A 19,479-nucleotide genomic window follows, 5' to 3' on the forward strand; every position below is an offset into this window, starting at 1 on the left:
GTACAACAGCTGGCATCGAGTGAACAGGCAAGAAGAGTTACTGACTGGAGGAGGGAGAGGAGGTGGGAGATGGTAGAGCTGAAGGATCGTCAGCAGTAGGAGACGGAGGGCAAGCTGCAATGTCACTCATGCCTGACGTTGACGGAACGCACGTTCACATCTTTGAAAGTTCTCAACTTGAAGATTCGTATGTAGGGGACTTACTGTACTGGCCAGCTGCCTCTTTAGTAGGTCCAAATGAAGTGTTTAAAAGAGTGCCTTCACATTGTCACAGAACTCCCAAGAGTAGGCAGAAGACTCCACAGAGTTAAAACAAAAAATCCAAGAAGGCATTCTTGATTTTTGTCTGTTTACTTAAATATGATATACACAAAATACTATACCCATATATTTTATACTTTCTTGAGAAGACACAAAAGAGATTTAATGAATTAATGCAATGCAATGCAGATGCATACTAGGATTCTAACATGAGGTAGAGGTGGGGTATGTTTGCTTGTGGTGGGGAGGGGGAGATGATCTGGGGGAAAGAGAGAGAAAGAGATAGGGATGAGGCAAGCAAAAAGGAAAGACGTATAAATGCCCCCCACACTCAGCGTATATGACATGATTACATGTTTACATTTATTTAAAATTTTGTATATGTATAAACATAATTTTTAAATAATAGACAAATTCAGTGTTTAATATTTTCTTCGGTACCTCAGTGGGTAGACTTGTACTCACTGCTTTGGAGATGTCGTCTAGTGGACTGTTATTTATTGAGCGCTTATTAATAAGACAGGTACTATGCTAAGTGCTTTACATCAATTATTTCATTTAATACCTACCACAACGACTGGAGCCCTGGATTATTTCTCCCATTGAACATATCAGGAGTGAAGGTATAGCAAATTTAAGACAACTCAGCAAATTCATACAGCTAGTAAGTGAAAGAGCCTGGACTGAAATGTATCTTGGCTTGCTTCGCAAGACCACGCATAGACTATAGTATGTATTCTGTATTGAACTTTTGTTTATAAAAGCAAGTGATACAGTGAGGTTTTGTTTCATGTCTTTGAAGATTAAGAAATACCGCTTTTATTTTTAAGGTAGAACATAAGAATAAAATGTTAAATGTACAACTCAGCCAAAAAACTTGAATCAACGATTGAGAACGGTTAGGATAAAGTTAAAACATATTGAATTCTTACCCACGTGTCTGGTTCCCCTTGCTGAGAGTTTTTTCGGACATGTCAAATCAGTCTCGGTCATTTCAAAAATCTAAAAGAGAATAATGCACAGTTTCAAATATGTAAGAAGCAAAAGGAAATATGTAATATTTCAGCATTATTTTCCTTATACAGCAGTCTCCCCTTATGCACAGGAGATACATTCCAAGAGTCCCCAGTGGATGCCTGAAACTACCGATAGTACCGAACTCTATATATACTATGTTTTCCTATACATACATACCTATGATAAAGTTTAATTTATAAATTAGGCACAATAAGAGAATATCCGAATTGCCAGCATCACTACTCTTGCACTTTGGGGCCATTATTAAGTAAAATAAGGGTTACTTGAACACAAGCACGGGCAGTACTGTGACAGTTGATCTGATAACCTAGATGGCTACTAAGCAACAGATGGGATAACAGACAAAGGGCAGGATATGGCTAGATAGCACAAGATTTCATTACACTACTCAGAATGGCATGTGATTTAAAATTTATGAATTATTTCTGGAATTTTCCATTTAATGTTTTTGGACCACAGTTGACCATGGGTAACTGAACCTGTGGAAAGCAAAACAGTGGATAAGTGGGGGACTACTGACTACTGTACTTTCCTTAATTCCTACCTCATAGAATTATAGGACCATACACATCAGCAGAGGGACCATTCCTTTCATTCCTGGTTAATGTTCTCTTAATTATCCTGAAGAGAGGAGTACGAAATGGTGTATGGGCCCTGCCTTCCCACAGCACCTTTAATGGCAACCTGCCTCACCCATAGCTCTTGTTCTAGAAGAAACCTTTTGCTGAGCATGCTTTATATCACATGACCCTGTACTCCTGGTCTCAGCTGATTGGACCAATACATGGTACAATGATGAGGATAAGTCAATCCATAGAAAGACGGGTATTACAGATCAGAGAATGAGCTGGGACAATGAGAGTCTCAGTTTCAATAATTTTATGTAATAAATACCAACTACCATGAACTTAATAAACATTTACTATAGTTAGTCTAGAATGGAATTTTGAAAACCCTTATTTGTGGGAAAAAGTGGCAGATGGAGTTGAATTAAGTAACACCGCAGTGTACTGCAATAAATGTACCCAAAGAAACTCAGACTATTGCTGATTGGGAAATGAACAATGAAACTCCTGGTCACTGTACTTTTTCTAAAAGCTTGATACATTTATATCCAAATTCTTTAATCTATTATATTTTGGAGGAGCAGACTGGCATTTAGTGTATGTTTCAATTTAGTCACTTTTATTTTCTTGTGAATACATGTACATTTTCCCATCATCACTTGTCTAAATGTCCTCTAAGCATTGTTATTCCACTGAAAAATGAAAGGAGACCCAATCAGTAGTATTTTCTCACATTAACTTTGCAGTTAAGAGAATCTAATTACCTTCATAGCAAAAGGCTGTCCTGTGGAGAAATGAATTGAAAATAATAAACAGGAATCTATCTGGCTATGAATCTATCTATCTATCATCTATCTCTCTCTCCACACACACACACGCACGCACACACACACACACACACACACACACACACACACACACACATTTCATATATATATAAATAGTGATCCAAAAAGGCGTTAGGAGAGAATGAATGCAAATCTGGAAAACATAATAAAGATATCAGGCACAATATACTCTGTGTCTTTCAATAGCAATGTTGCCTACATATGGAAACATGGAAAGTAGTAAGTTACAGGTTCTCCAAAGACAGAATCCTTACCCAATTTACTCATTAAATTTTTTTTCTCACCATGCCTAGCACAAATGCTTTTAACTTGTAAGACTAGGTTTTCAAAAAATGATATTTTAGAAGGAAAGTATGTTGTAGAATAAATGCTTAAATCATGGTTTTATCACTCTATTTAATGTCCAAAAAAGTTAACATTGATATATTTATTTCTTAGAGTTAAGGTACTAGGCTAAATTGTCAGGTAGACCTACCAAAGCAATTAGACAAAGAGGCATAGTTATCCAGATCTGAAAACATTTTCCACAATTCTTATGAAACAAAATGACTAACCAGACATGAATACAGTTTTCCAGCAAAAAAAAAAAAAAAAAAAAAAAAAAAAAAGGTTAGTTGGATTACAAGCATTATTTTCAACAATGACCAGAAGTAGGATACTGTGAGGCCCATCTGGAGGTATTATGAGTACAAAAATTATATTCATCGCTCAGAAATGGTCCTTGGGGTCCAGTGCAAGAAACTTTCTTGGAGTGTTAAAGCTCAATGGAGTGCTTTCTTAATGCATCTAACACATCACATGATCTAGTTGGGCCTGCTAAGCAGCAAATGTTAATTGAAAATCAGTAAGCTCAGAAGAGCAAGCTCTAATCTAGGCTTATCACTAGGTGTTGATCATACTTAAACAGCTGATCTATTACCACACTGGATGCTCCAACTATGCTGGACCCATCTTTAACAGCAACAGATTTTGAGTAATTGCCCTCTCCAAAAGGATCCACAGGGATATGGTCTTTTGACCAGAATTTTCCAGTTTGAGTAGCCTAATTCATAAATTTCAAGATTTTCAATCTCTTTAAACTTTGAGTAAGAGAAACCCATAATAATAGGGAAGAATAACAATCATAATTATGGCTGCCATTTATTTATAGCGTGATATAAGCTATGTATATACAATCCTCACAACAATTCTGCAGGGTGAATATTTTTGTCCCTACTCTACAGATGAGGTGACAGACTTAGAAATAGTGTAGGGCTACCAGTAAGGGTCAGAGATGAACTGAAAATTCAGTTTTGTCTCAATCCCCTCAAATGCACTATCTCAGTCAGTTCAGGCTGTCATAACAAAATAGCAAAATACCATAGCCTGGGTGGCTTGAACAACAGAAATTTATTTCTCACATTCTGGAGTCTGCAAGTATGAGATTAGGGTACCAGCACTGTCAGGTTGTGGTGTAGACTCTCTTTCTGACTCACAGACAGTGGCTTTCTCTCTGTGTTATCATGTGGTAGGAAGAGGAACCTCTCCTATCTCTTCCTCTCCTTATAAGGGCACTAATTCCATCATGGGGGCTCCACCCTCAGGATTTCATCTATACCTAATTACCTCCCAAAGGCTCCACCTCCCCACCTCCTAATACCATTGTATTAGGAGATAGGTCTTCAAAATATAAATTTGGGGGGAACACAAACATTCAGTCCACTAAAAAAAGCATTCAATTTTTCTGTGCAAGAATTTCTAAAGTGTATTATGAACAATCATTTGTGAGATGCTTTGTAAACAAACTGTATACATGTGTCCTATAGTGAAACACATTGCTGTAGTGTATATCTACAGCAAGTAGATATACACTATATTCAATTTGGAGAAATTCACAATGCATGCCGTCTGAGTGAAGTCCCTGACAAGTCTTGCACAATAGAAATCTATTTTACTTTAATCAGTGTTTTCCAAACTTGTTTATTAAACACTTTTCCACAGAACACAGTTTGAGAAATATTAGTTTCTGTCCGTCATGGTCTGGCCTTCCAACATTCTTCCTGGGTAAGATTATGAACATAGATTTTGGGAATTTAAGTAAAACACATCATGTTACAAGGCTAGCAGGAGTGAACACAAAGAAGCAGAAAGCTTAATTGCATGACATTTGTGGTCCTGCCAGTAGATGAAAAAAAAGCAAAGACAAATGTCAGGGACAGTATGAAACTGTATTATGTATCATACCTAAATTTTATATGTTTAATATTCAATATCTTGCATAGATGAATAATAAAGGTGCTGGTGATAAGAAATTATTATTATTATTATTATTATATGAGGCAAAGGCTAATTGATTGAAATACTGCTACCTCATTGTATTATTCAGGGTTCTCCCAAGAAACAGCCAATAGTGTGTGTGTGTGTGTGTGTGTGTGTGTGTGTATGTGTGTGTGGAGAGAGAGAGGGACTTATTACCAAGGAATTGGCTCACATGATTTTGAAGGCTGAGAAGTCCCATGATCTACCATCTGCCATCTGTAAGCTGGAACCCCAGGAAAGCCAGTGGTGTAATTACAATCTGAGCCCAAAGGCCTGAGGATCTGGAGAACTGATGGTGTAAATCCCAGTCCAAGGGCAGGAAGAAGACTAATGTTCTAGCTCAAGTACACAGGCAGGAAAAGAGGTAATCTCCCATTCTTCCCCTTTTTGTTCTATTTAGACACTCAAGAGATTGCACAACCCCACCCACACAGGGAAGAGCAATGCAAAACAGCCTACAAATTCAAATACTCATCTCTTCAGGAAACACCCTCACAAATACACCCAGAAATAATGCCTAACCAAACTTCTGAGCTTACTATGATCCAGTTAAGTTGACACATAATATTAACCATCACACTCATCATAGGTGCCTTTTAAAAATCTAGAAAACTGATCACTGTACACAGTTGACATGACTCTATTCTTGTACTACAGCACATGAAAGTTTTTATGTTGGTGGCTAAAGAAATTTGTTGAGGGCACTCACTCTTTAAAACAAACTTGCATGTAAAAATCAATTGCAAGAGACTCATTTGACTAAAGCTTCTACACATAGTTTCAGAGTAGAAGTGATGAATTTTAAAAAAAGACATACTAAAGCCTTCAAAGTGTGAAATAAATTTCCACAGCCCCGTTTTAAACTGTCATGACAGACCTAGAAACAATTAGGTGAATATAACTAATTAAAACCAAATTACTAAATCGATACTGTAATTTAGCCCAAACTAAAACTCACTCTAGCAGACCTGAAATACTTAGATTGGACAAGCTGAGTACTGGATCTCAATTAGATAATATTATGCTATTGGCCAGGAAACTTGCAGAAAAATCTTTATTTTTAGATGTGAGATTAATAATAAGGTACAACATAATGCTCTCAGAACATATCAATATACCAAAATTCAGCAGTAATCCAGAACATTAGCTCTATTACTATGATTGTACAAAGGCTAGCTAGCCATATTCCATAGGTTGAGAAAGGAACACTATTAAGGTGGCACCTGTATTTAAGATATAGCTCCAAATTAATTTTAAATGACTTAATTCTTATGTTTATTTGTATTGTACTGTTTGATTTCTAGGGAAAATTACCCCTGGTGAAAGACTGCTGATAGAACTGGAGAGCTGGGCATATGAGATCCTCTATGGAATTTAGGAGATAGCATAAGATTGTGAGGTCCTTGGAGGCCTGCCAAAGGAAGGAACATAGCATATGGAGAAGTCATTTCTAGAATAAAGTTGGGTGGAATATGGAGAGAGGCTATATGCACATCATTCTTATTTCTGGGCCCAGTTGGTGAACTTCCAACACAGGCATGTTAATAAATGGTACAGTTCATGTGGCAAATTGACTTAGTCTATTTGGTTGTATGAATATAGATACTGGAAAATATGGAAGAATTTGGTAGAATGATGTGGACTGTAGCAGTAATTCACCTGACCTTGATCAAGAGAGAAATATCAATTTTCAAAGAGCCATAATTTCATCAATAATTTTCTTTTCTTCTGTACATGGATAAAACATATAAATCATGAACCAGCTCATGTGCTGGTAAGTTGTGAGTGTTTGTAGCTATACCTTGTATTTAGGAAAGAGGACAATCACCTAAATGGTGTGATTTCATCTGCCTGTCTCACCGACTCACCAATATTTGATGTTCTTTTAACAGGGAATAAAAACCTTGCATTCAACAATTAGAAAACGATCTTAAATTAACACAGAGATACAAATGACTTATAGTAGATCCTTTCTTAAAGTTTTTATTGTAGTTACTTTAAAAGCATGAAAGTGGTAGGGAAGACATATTAGGCTAAAATGAGTCTGACCTATCAAGGAGCCTGTTGATGTTGATAATGGGCTGATGTTGACAGTGATGCCTTTCAGGTTCAGCAAGATTCAGAAGCATCTTTTGAATAATTAAAGAATAATCAAATCGTCATCAATGTAGTGAAACTTCAAATTTAGATGGAATCTGTCTAAAAATTAATGATTCAGAGGTGACATCAGCCAAACGGTGGACAAGGAAGCTCCAGGTCCTCCACTCCCCTTGGAAACATTAAAAACAAAATAAAAGAAAACAAAACAGAAACTAGCAAACAAAACTAGAGACTGGCTAAAGTAACTTTATAGGAACTCTGTAAAACAATTAAAGATCTATAGCAACCAAGTAAATGCCCAATCAAGAAAAAGCAGAAATCGAATGGTACGAAATGTCCTGACATTTTTACTCACCGTTACCCCACTCCTTCCCTGGTGCTGCAAGGTCTTCATTTGGAAGCAGCAGCAGCCCAGTTTTCAATTCCCTCTTGAACCAAAGGGAACAGAGGGAGTTCCAACTTATCAGGGGTTTGCCTGACACATAAACAGAAAGTAACAAGTGTTGGCCAGGACGTGGAGAAACTGAAACGCTTGTTCATTGTTGGTGGGAATATAAAATGGTTCAGCCACTGTGGAAAAGATTATCATGGCTCCCCAAAAAGTGAAAAGTAGAATTATCACATGACACATCAATTCTACTCCTGGGTATATATCCAGAAGAATTGAAATCAGGGATTTGAACAGATATTTGTATATCCATGTTCATTGCAGCCTTGTTCAAATAGATAAAAGGCGGAAACAACCCAAAAGTCCATCAATGGATAAAATATGGCATAAATATGCAATGCTACAACATAGGATGAACCTTGAGGACATTATGCTAAATGAAATAAGTCAGTCACAAAGGAACAAATACTGTATGATTCTACTTATATGAGGTATCTAAAGCAGTCAAATTCATAGAGACAGAAAGTAGAATAATGGTTACCAGGGGCTGGGAGGAAAGAAGAGAGTGGAGAGTTCTTATTTATTAAGTACAGAGTTCCAGTTTGAGAAGATTAAAAAAGTTCTGGAGGTGGATGATAACAATGGTTGCACAACAATGTGAATGTACTTAATGTCACTGAATTGTACACTGACAAATGGTTAAAATGCTAAATTTTATATGTATTTTACCACAATAAAAATACAAATTAAAAAATTAATGATTCACATATTAAACACATGGCAACTTTCTTTTAACCAAAATACTTGGTTAACTACAATTATCATGGAGAATGGCTTCTATGAACATACCAGATAAAATAAAGTGTACTATGTTTTGTGTGCGAAGATGAGGGTGATGGTATTTCTTTTAGAAAGACTAGACAGGAATTTTTCCAGTGGTATTATATAGGATGTCTATTAACATTGGCTGAATGTTTATATGACCTTCTGAAAAGTACTAAAAAGCAGAACCTAGGAGCAAATATCCACAGAGGAAAATTTTTTTATTAAAGTACAAATAAAATCAAAAGACCAACACTAAAGAAAATGTATAAACTACAACTTTGCGCAGCAGCATGGATGAATCTCACAAGTAATTATGTTTAGCAAAGTAAACCAGAAACAAAAGAATATGCATGAAACTATTTACATTAAGTTAAAAATCTGATGATTTGAGTAATTTTTCTTCATATAGATGCCATACTGCAATTAAAAGAAATATTTAGATTATCTATTTCAAAATCTCAGGGAAACATCCCAAATGTCCGTCACTAGGAGGATGGATAAGCAAATTTTGACTTGTTCACACAATGGCATACTATCCCACAATGAAAAGGAAAAGCTACTGATGTACACAGCAATAAGCATGACTCTCATTGACATTATGCTGAAAGAAAGAAGCGGGGAACAAAAAGAACATATAATATGATTTGTTTATATAAAGTTCTAGAAGAGGCAAAAGTAATCTATAGTAAAAAAAAGAAAAGCTATTGCCTGCATTGTGTGTGGTAAGATTGACTTGGAAGAGACATGTGGGAACTTTCTGGGGTGAGGAAATGTTCTATGTCTTTGTAAGGATATGAGCTGTGTGGGTATATGTATTTGTCAAAACTCTGCATTGTACACTTTGGATTTGTACATTTCACTGTAGGTAATTTTTACATAAAATACCAGATCTATAAACAAAATAAGTGAATGAATGAATGAATGAATGGATGAATGCAAGCTGCTCTAGTTAAAAAAACTGTATATCCTTTGACCCTAAAATTCCACACATAACAAAGTGTTCTGAGGAGATGAGTGAATAGATGTTCAGACATGCATCTGTCTAGATATTTATATATCTATCAGTCTATCATCTATATAGTTATCATATTGTATTTTTATGAAGTTTCTTATACATTATAAAAATTACAATAATCTTCAAGTCTTTTATTTGGGGATCATTTGAATAAAATATGATATGGCCATATAATAGAAAAGTAGGCAGTCATTCCAAATTAGATTGTAGATCTATGTTTACTGACAGGAAAAGATGTCCATGATTTTTTTTTTGAGTACAAAAAGTATTTAAAATAGTAATGTAGTATTACTAATTACATCTAAATATTATTTGTGTATAGTAAGTAGGCAGATAGATACATAAATAGAACATATTCATGAGAGGATAGACACAAAACAGTTAACACTGTTTATTTCTAGGAGCTAGAATTCAAAGTAAATCTTACTTTAATATTTATACATTTTCTATATCAAAACATTTCATAATAAGACTATGTTATTTATATAAGCAAAGAAAATATAAAACTATTTTCATTCTGGAAAATAGAAAGCAAGTTACTTTAAAAAGTAATTTCTTTTGAAATTAATGTGAAGAAATACATAATTTCTTCTCCCAGGTAATTAAATACCATTAAGAAATGATTAATTATGTAGAAAAACAGATTAACAACAATTTCTGTATTCTCTACCATTTATTTTCTGTCAGTAACAAGATTTTTTTTCCATTTCTGGCATTAATTAAAAATTCTTAAAATATACAAAGTAAGTGTATTCTAATTAACTTGTCTTTTCATGGTGTGTATATATGTCTGTGTATAATTTTAGTTTTAAATAGTATTCTCTTATATTCAGTGTTCATATACAGAACAAAAATGGTTGTCAAAGAGACAAGATAAGACATGTTTGTCTACCTTCCAGAAGTGAAGATTTCTAATTAATTTTGCTTTCACTTTACAGATGTCACTTGAGGTAAGCTATCAACTTTCGAATTGGCCGACTAGCTGATGAAATTCAACCAACATCTCCTATTCTTTTTGGCATTCTCACAGGTTGCTTGATGTTATAATAAGCAGGGAAAAAAAAAGTTTAAGCGTTGATTAAATCCTTATTAGTGGAAATGTGCAATGTGCATCCTCAAGAGCCTTTTGTTATAGTACAAGGAAGTTTATTCCAAAATTCCTTTACTCCATGTGCTTAAGGGTAATGAATAATAGGCATGAAGAATTGTGAATAGAGGTAGAGACACTGTATGGTATCATGGATAATGATTATTTTTAATAAATCTTATGCCTAACAGTTGTGAATTACCATAGACAATATGTAATAAATGAAAATGATGATCTTTAGCCTATTTGGAGAAATCTAACCTTACTCTTATATACATGCAAATTTACCCATAGATCTTAGTAGGCATTTAGACACATACGGCAGTACAAAACCCCACTTCATTTACAAACAATTTTAAGCATATTCTGTCACTTATAGAGTGTCTCTACAAATTGTCCACCATTTTTAAGGGATACTTATAAGAAGTAGCTATTATTTATAGTGACTGAGAAAATCAGTTTCTTTCATCCAGTGTTAAGCATCTTCATTGTCTAAAATAACAATGGATTCATTGTTTTTTAATTGTTTTTCAGATTAGAAAGTCATGGTTTGCTGTACTCTGGGAAACTGACTCAGATAGATATTTACATGCAGATCATTATTAGGAAGAACACCTGTGAGTGAATGAAGGAAAGAGGTTGGACAGAGGGAGTAGTTGAACTGTCATGCAATTGCACCAGAGGCAATAACCGACCTCACAGGGAGCTCTGGAGCTGGGATGATCCTAACATTATCCCAAAAGGAGGCAAGGCGGCCCAGCCTTGGTAACCCCTTCATCAACTAGTCATTGGATGCAGGTTACTTCCAGAAAAAAAAGAGTGTAACCTTGGGAAAAGCAGCTCCTTTAAGCTGACTACAATGCAGCTGGGTGAATAATGCTGCAGGCCTAAAGAGGGGGAGACTCTGGATGTTTTACCACAGAATCCACTACAACTAGTAAAAATTGCACACAGTATTAGAAGATGTAAAGAAGAAAGTCAGAAGAACAAAAAAACCCCAAAGTTAGCAGAAGGAAAGAAATCATAAAGACCAGAGCAGAAATAAATGAAATAGAAACAAAGAAAACAATAGCAAAGATCAATACAACTAAAAGCTGGTTCTTTGAGAAGATAAACAAAATTGATAAACCATTAGCCAGACTCATCAAGAAAAAGAGGGAGAGGACTCAACTCAATAAAATTAGAAATGAGAAAGGAGAAGTTACAACAGGCACCGCAGAAATACAACACATCCTAAGAGACTACTACAAGCAACTCTATGCCAAGAAAATGGACAACCTGGAAGAAATGGACAAATTCTTAGAAATGCACAACCTTCCCAGACTGAACCAGGAAGAAATAGAAAATATGAACAGACCAATCACAAGCACTGAAATTGAAACTGTGATTAAAAATCTTCCAACAAACAAAAGCCCAGGACCAGATGGCTTCACAGGCGAATTCTATCAAACATTTAGAGAAGAGCTAACACCTATCCTTCTCAAACTCTTCCAAAATATAGCAGAGGGAGGAACACTCCCAAACTCATTCTACGAGGACACAATCACACTGATACCCAAACCAGACAAAGATGTCAAAAAGACAGAAAAGTACAGGCCAATATCACTGATGAACACAGATGCAAAAATCCTCAACAAAATACTAGCAAACAGAATCCAAGAGCACATTAAAAGGATCATTCACCATGATCAAGTGGAGTTTATCCGAGGAATGCAAGGATTCTTCAATATACGCAAATCAATCAATGTGATACACCACAGTAGCAAATTGAAGGAGAAAAACCATACAGTGATCTCAATAGATGCAGAGAAAGCTTTCGAAAAAATTCAACACCCATTTATAATAAAAACCCTCCAGAAAGTAGGCATAGAGGGAACTTTCCTCAACATAATAAAGGCCATATATGACAAACCCACAGCCGACATCGTTCTCAATGGTGAAAAACTGAAACCATTTCCACTAAGATCAGGAACAAGACAAGGTTGCCCACACTCACCACTCTTATTCAACATAGTTTTGGAAGTTTTAGACACAGCAATCAGAGAAGAAAAAGAAATTAAGGGAATACAAATCAGAAAAGAAGAAGTACAGCTGTCACTGTTTGCAGATGCCATGATACCATACATAGAGAATCCTAAAGATGCTACCAGAAAACTACTAGAGCTAATCAAGGAATGTGGTAAAGTAGCAGGATACAAAATTAATGCACAGAAATCTCTTGCATTCCTATACACTAATGATGAAAAATCTGAAAGTGAAATTAAGAAAACACTCCCATTTACCATTGCAACAAAAAGAATAAAATATCTAGGAATAAACCCACCTAAGGAGACAAAAGACCTGTATGCAGAAAATTATAAGACACTGATGAAAGAAATTAAAGATGATACAAATAGATGGAGAGATATACCATGTTCTTGGATTGGAAGAATCAACGTTGTGAAAATGACTATACTACCCAAAGCAATCTACAGACTCAATGCAATCCCTATCAAACTACCACTGGCATTTTTCACAGAACTAGAACAAAAAATTTCACAATTTGCATGGAAACACAAAAGATGCCAAATCGCCAAAGCAATCTTGAGAAAGAAATACGGAGCTGGAGGAATCAGGCTCCTGGACTTCAGACTATACTACAAAGCTACAGTAATCAAGACAGTATGATACTGGCACAGAAACAGAAATATAGATCAATGGAACAGGATAGAAAGCCCAGAGAATAACCCACACACATATGGTCACCTTATCTTTGATAAAGAAGGCAAGAATATACAGTGGAGAAAAGACAGCCTCTTCAATAAGTGGTGCTGGGAAAACTGGACAGCTACATGTAAAAGAATGAAATCAGAACACTCCCTAACACCCTATACAAAAATAAACTCAAAATGGATTAAAGACCTAAATGTAAGGCCAGACACTATCAAACTCGTAGAGGAAAACATAGGCAGAACACTCTATGACATAAATCACAGCAAGATCCTTTTTGACCCACCTCCTAGAGAAATGGAGATAAAAATAAAAATAAACAAATGGGACCTAATGAAAGTTAAAAGCTTTTGCACAGCAAAGGAAACCATAAAGAAGACAAAGACAGCCCTCAGAATGGGAGAAAATATTTGCAAATGAAGCAACTGACAAAGGATTAATCTCCAAAAGTTACAAGCAGCTCATGCAGCTCAATATCAAAAAAACAAACAACCCAATCCACAAATGGGCAGAAGACCTAAATAGACATTTCTCCACAGAAGATATACAGATTGCCAACAAACACATGAAAGAATGCTCAACATCATTAATCATTAGAGAAATGCAAATCAAAACTATAATGCGATATCATCTCACAGTGGTCAGAATGGCCATCATCAAAAAATCTAGAAACAATAAATGCTGGAGAGGGTGTGGAGAAAAGGGAACCCTCTTGCACTGTTGGTGGGAATGTAAATTGATACAGCCACTGTGGAGAACAGTATGGAGGTTCCTTAAAAAACTACAAATAGATCTACCATATGACCCAGCGATCCCACTCCTGGGCATATACCCTGAGAAAACCATAATTCAAAAAGCGTCATGTACCAAAATGTTCATTGCAGCTCTATTTACAATAGCCCAGAGATGGAAACAACCTAAGTGTCCATCAACAACTGAATGGATAAAGAAGACGTGGCACATATATACACTGGAATATTACTCAGCCATAAAAAGAAACGAAATTGAGCTATTTGTGATGAGGTGGATGGACCTAGATTCTGTTATACAGAGTGAAATAAGTCAGAAAGAGAGAGACAAATACCATATGCTAACACATATATATGGAATTTAAGGGAAAAAAATGTCATGAAGAACCTAGGGGTAAGACAGGAATAAAGCCACAGACCTACTAGAGAACGGACTTGAGGATATGGTGAGGGGGAAGGGTAAGGTGTGACAAAGCAAGAGAGAGGCATGGACATATATACACTACCGAATGTAAGGTAGATAGCTAGTGGGAAGCAGCCGCACAGCACAGGGAGATCAGCTCGGTGCTTTGTGACAGCCTGGAGGGGTGGGATAGGGAGGGTGGGAGGGAGGGAGATGCAAGATGGAAGAGATATGGGAACACATGTATATATATAACTGATTCATTTTGTTGTAAAGCAAAAAGTAACACACCATTGTAAAGCAATAAAAAAAAATGAAAAAGAAAAAAAATTAAGTGTTAGTGAGGATGTGGAGAAATTGGAATTCTCGTGCATTTCTGATGAGAATGTAAAATGGTGCAGCTGTTGTGGAAAACAGTTTGGCAGTTCTTTGAAAAGCTAAACATACAATTACCATATGATTCAGCAATTCCATTCTTTAGTATATACCCAAAAGAATCTTAAGCAAGGAATCTGATACTTGTACACCAATGTTTATTGCAACATTATTCACAATAGCCACAAGTTGGAAACAACCCAGGAGTCCATCAACAGATGAAGAACAAAACTGAGTAGATGCATACAATGGATATTATTCAGCCATCAAAAGGAATGAAGTTCTGATACATGCAACAACATGGATGAACCTTGAAAACATGCTAAGCGAAATAAACCAGACACAAAAAGGCCAAATATTTTATGATTTCACTTATATGAAATATCTAGAATGGGCAAATTTATAGAGACAAGAAGTAGATTAGTGGTTATCAGCGGCTACAGAGGAGGATGAATGGAAAGTTATTGCTTAATAGTTACAGAGTTTCTGTTTGTGGTGATTGAATATTTGGAAATAGATAGTGTTGATGGTGAACCAACATTAATATAATTAATGACACTGAACTGTACACTAAAAGTGGCTAAAATGGCAAATTTGATGATATATAGATTTTTATGGATTATATTTATTCATATATATAATCCATAAAAATTTAATTAGAGTTATGGGGGAGAAGCACATTAGGTAAAAAATCTAAAGAAAATATGGACCCCAGTTAATTTTAATTACTTGTGACAAATGAACAATGCTAATGTTAGATGATAATAATAAGGGAAACTGGATGAAGTGTATATAGGACCTGTCTGAACTATCTTTGCAATTTTTCTGTAAATCTAAAATTGTTGAAAAATAATAAATTTATTTTTTAAAGAAAGATTAGTACAATGGGAGAGGCTGTGGAAAATCTAAAGCAAAATAATTTTTTACTAGTATAGACACAAAAACACAGATACGTAAAACATAAAGTCCAGAAATAGACCCAATTCCAAATAATAGTGATGCATCTCATAATAAAAATGACCATTGATTAGGTGTCCTTCATATGTCAGACATTTTATTTATATAATTCTCAGTCCTCAACATGACCCTGTAAGTCAAGTATTACAAGGCCACAATTTACAGACAAGGAGGTTGTGGTTCACTGAGGTTAAATAACCTGGACAACATGGCAAAGCTTATAAGTAACAAAACATGAATTTGAAACCAAGTCTATACAATTGTAAAACTTGTGATCTTTAAGGATTTTTAAAATTACTAGTAGGTAACTAGATATTGTAAATATGCTTTGTAAATGCAACAACATATACCCTATATGGATTAGACACAACCCAGCAAATTATAGAAAATCAAACAGAAATTAGATTAGAATATTAATCCTTTTTGTGGAAAACTATTTTATCTTTGAAGTGATAGACATTACAGAGGATAAAACTGCCATGTTTGAATATAAAAATTTTAAATTATAAAATAAAAAGTAAATAATATATAAATCAGCTAGAAATTTTGGAAAATATTTGCACTGCTTCCAACACGGTGTTTGCATTTATGATGTATCAAGAATGTATTCGGATTTATAGGAACAACATCAAGTTCTCAATAGAAAAAGAGACCAAAATATTGAATAGATATTTCCCATAATGGAAAATTAATGATTGAACATGCTTGAAAATGTGAATTCTTACTAAGTGTAATCAAACTGGAGTCATCTTGGTATTTTATGAAAGCACAAACACATTCATAATAATAATAAACAGTATTGGTAAGGTGTTACTGTATTTCAACTGGAGTGGCATTACAAATTGGAATAAGCCTTTTAGAAAGAAATATAGCAATGTGAGCTGTGCACCACAAAATATACACATCCTTTGACTCAGTAATTCCACTGCTATGTATTCTTTTCAGAAAAACAGTAGAAAAAATGTTTGCATTAATACCTCCATTGAAATGTTTACCTAGAGAAGAAAACACAGGTCATAATTAATTATTTATCTTTAGTGAAATGACTTAATAAATTTTGGTAGATCAGCATGTCAAAAGACAAAGTACATTAAAATACTAATCATCAAGACTGTGAAAGTATGAAAATAATTATCATATAACACAGAAACTGATATGTAGACTACGAGTTAATTGACGTAAAATTGTGTCAGCATGGAAGACAATCTGCATGAGTGAAAATGGTGTTAGGATTTTGTGTTCTTCATTATTATTTTTCTATTTATCTTGAATGCCAAGTTTTATAGGACTAAAACGTTATGTTCCTTTAATTACTCCTACATCAGGTCAGAGGTTAAATTTACAGTTACAGTTGGAGGGTACCCAACTAAGGGTACCATTAGGGGCCAGGATACAATGGACTGAGAAAAGTTGAGACTTGGGACAAGGAATTGCTGAAAGAAGGTTAGAAGAAGAGCTTAACTACCAATGAAATGGAGAACCCCTGAAGTCAAACTTTGACTCCTGTGTCGTTTTTTTCAAAAATGGCCCTTGGCTTGTTCTCAGAAAAGAACTCTGAATGAGTAGAGAAACTATTAAGAATATAACTTGTTTATTGGTCCTGGAAAATCAAGTTGGAAAAATAAGAGCCATGAGGTTAGTTACAGCTTCTTGTCCTAGATCTAGATGTATATGGATTAATCATTTAAAATGTCAGGATCTGAGTGAAAAAGACTACCAAATCGCCGGTGGCTAATGTTTATGGTTTAATGTGATTTCTTGTTTTCTTTTGTTTGGTTCGACTGGGGTTTCACTTTTAAGTTCTCTTTGGTAGCCAGTCTACATTTTAAATGAAGTTCAAATGTATTGGTGCATGAACATTTCTCTGTAGCCTAATGAAAACATGTTACCAGAGTGCCTTGTTGTAGCACTGAAATTTATCTCAGGTAATAAGGAGCACAGAAATGCACCGCTATTTCAGCCCCTGAGGCAAAGCAGAGAACCTGAGCGTCAGAAAAGCCCATTAGGAAATGCATGCTGTAGTATCATAACTTCAGCAATGCTTTGAAATTGTCAAGTTGTATCATGAGGGCGTGTGCTGATCAGAGGTAGCACTGGCAGGCCCAAAATATTAGCTGTGACAATCACGTACTAGTTCATATATCCTAATCAATCAGGCAGAGTTTTAATTAATCCTAATTGTTGTATTATGGTTCCTAGCAAGCAACAACACAGCAGCCAGGAATCCCCAAACAGTTTGACTTAATCAGTTCCTTGACGATCTTTCTTGAGATCTTTAGAGTAAACTAACATTCAACTCAAATAAGTATAAGAAGTTATACCCTGCAAAAAGTTAACACTTTGATGTCAGAAGTAAAAATTCTCAAATACCACTTGGTAAATAAATAGGTTATTTCTTTAAATGCCAAGGTCTTTCTTTGCATTTAAGTGTTCAACAGTATTTATCAATAGTGTGTCAAAGTTTTGGGGTGAAGAAAAGGAAGAGAAGGGTAATCTAAAAACCTAAAACTTAGGAGCTCTGTCTATCCCTGGATTATAAAAGTTGAGGGAAATCTTTGTTTTCAACCATAATAAAAATTATTTCAAGAATAGTAAATTTTCAAAAATGGACTTTCAATTATTTTGGAAAATTTCTTTTGATCAGAAGGAAACATTACATAGCCATTAGATTGTTAATTGTTTTAGCACCTTCATCAATACATTTAGAAAATGTATTGTGATTAGACAGATATTACTTTGAGTGTAATATTCTAGAGGAGAAGCCAACTCGTGAATTTTTCTGAGCTTAATTTTACAAACTTAAAATTCTGTATATTGTATAAACCAATCACTGACAAAATTATAACAAACGTGAACACTAAGGTGGACAATGAATCTGCCAAATTCTTTTCTTAGACAAATTATATTGAGAAGATCATTTCCCTAGGGGCCACTTTTGTGGATGTGGCTGTCTGAATCCAAGAGAAGTATGGGCCAAATTATTTACAAGTATCTTCAAATTATCTCAGAGCTTTGAGGAAAGATACAAGGTAAAATAAATAAAATAGTACATACAAATAAGAATATACAATGTTTGTAACACTTGGAAATACAGTAAAAAATTCAGTATTTGACAAGCATTTTGACTAAGTATCCTATTAGAACCTTTCCCCTTCAGCATTCATTATATAGTTCTTTCATTGACTGTTATCATTTCATAAATTACTATGTTAATTTAGAGCAATAAATCCTACCTTAAATAATATGGCTTCCCCAAACTGTTAAATATTTCTCCAGTGTATATTAGCATACATAATGTGCTACAAACTAAATGATGTATATATAGATAAGGGAAAAAAGAAACTCTTTCTCAGTCTCTATAAAACCAAGTATACACTCAGCCATGAAAAAGATGAAATCTTGCCATTTGCTTCAACATGGATGGAACGTGAGGGTATTATGCTGAGTGAAATAAGTCAAAGAAAGAAAGATAAATACCATATGATTTCACTCATATGGAAAAACAAACCAACAAACCAAACCAAACAAAATCAAACACATAGATACAGAGAACAGTAGTAGTTACCAGAGGCGAAGGGGGTGGGGAGGGCAAAATGGGTCAAGAGGGTCAACACTATGGTGACAGATGGAAACTGAAATTTTGGTGGTGAGCACACTGTAGTGTATACAGAAGTCAAAATATAGTACTGTATATATGAAACATATAATGTTATAAAAACCAATAAAAAAATTAAAAACCCAAGTATAATTTTAGTTGCTTCAAATCTTTTTCTAGTTTTTCAAATTAGGAATTATGGTATGTTTCCAAATATTGGGTTGGCCAAATATTGAGTTGGCTTCTCCTTCTCTAGAATATTACA

The 19,479-nt window shown here is 34.9% G+C and overlaps 1 long non-coding RNA gene across 1 annotated transcript in view; it reads right to left on the bottom strand.

Annotated features, from left to right (window-relative positions):
- Positions 1-699: 699 nt before the first annotated feature.
- LOC307180392 overlaps positions 700-19,479 on the bottom strand; it is a 155,126-nt gene continuing 136,346 nt past the window's right edge. The window contains exon 3 of the long non-coding RNA XR_013825727.1: positions 700-1,263. This is a non-coding gene — a long non-coding RNA (uncharacterized lncRNA). The remainder of the gene's footprint in view (positions 1,264-19,479) is intronic.

Source organism: Stenella coeruleoalba (assembly GCF_951394435.1).
Source record: "Stenella coeruleoalba genome assembly, chromosome: X".
NCBI lineage: Eukaryota > Metazoa > Chordata > Mammalia > Artiodactyla > Delphinidae > Stenella > Stenella coeruleoalba.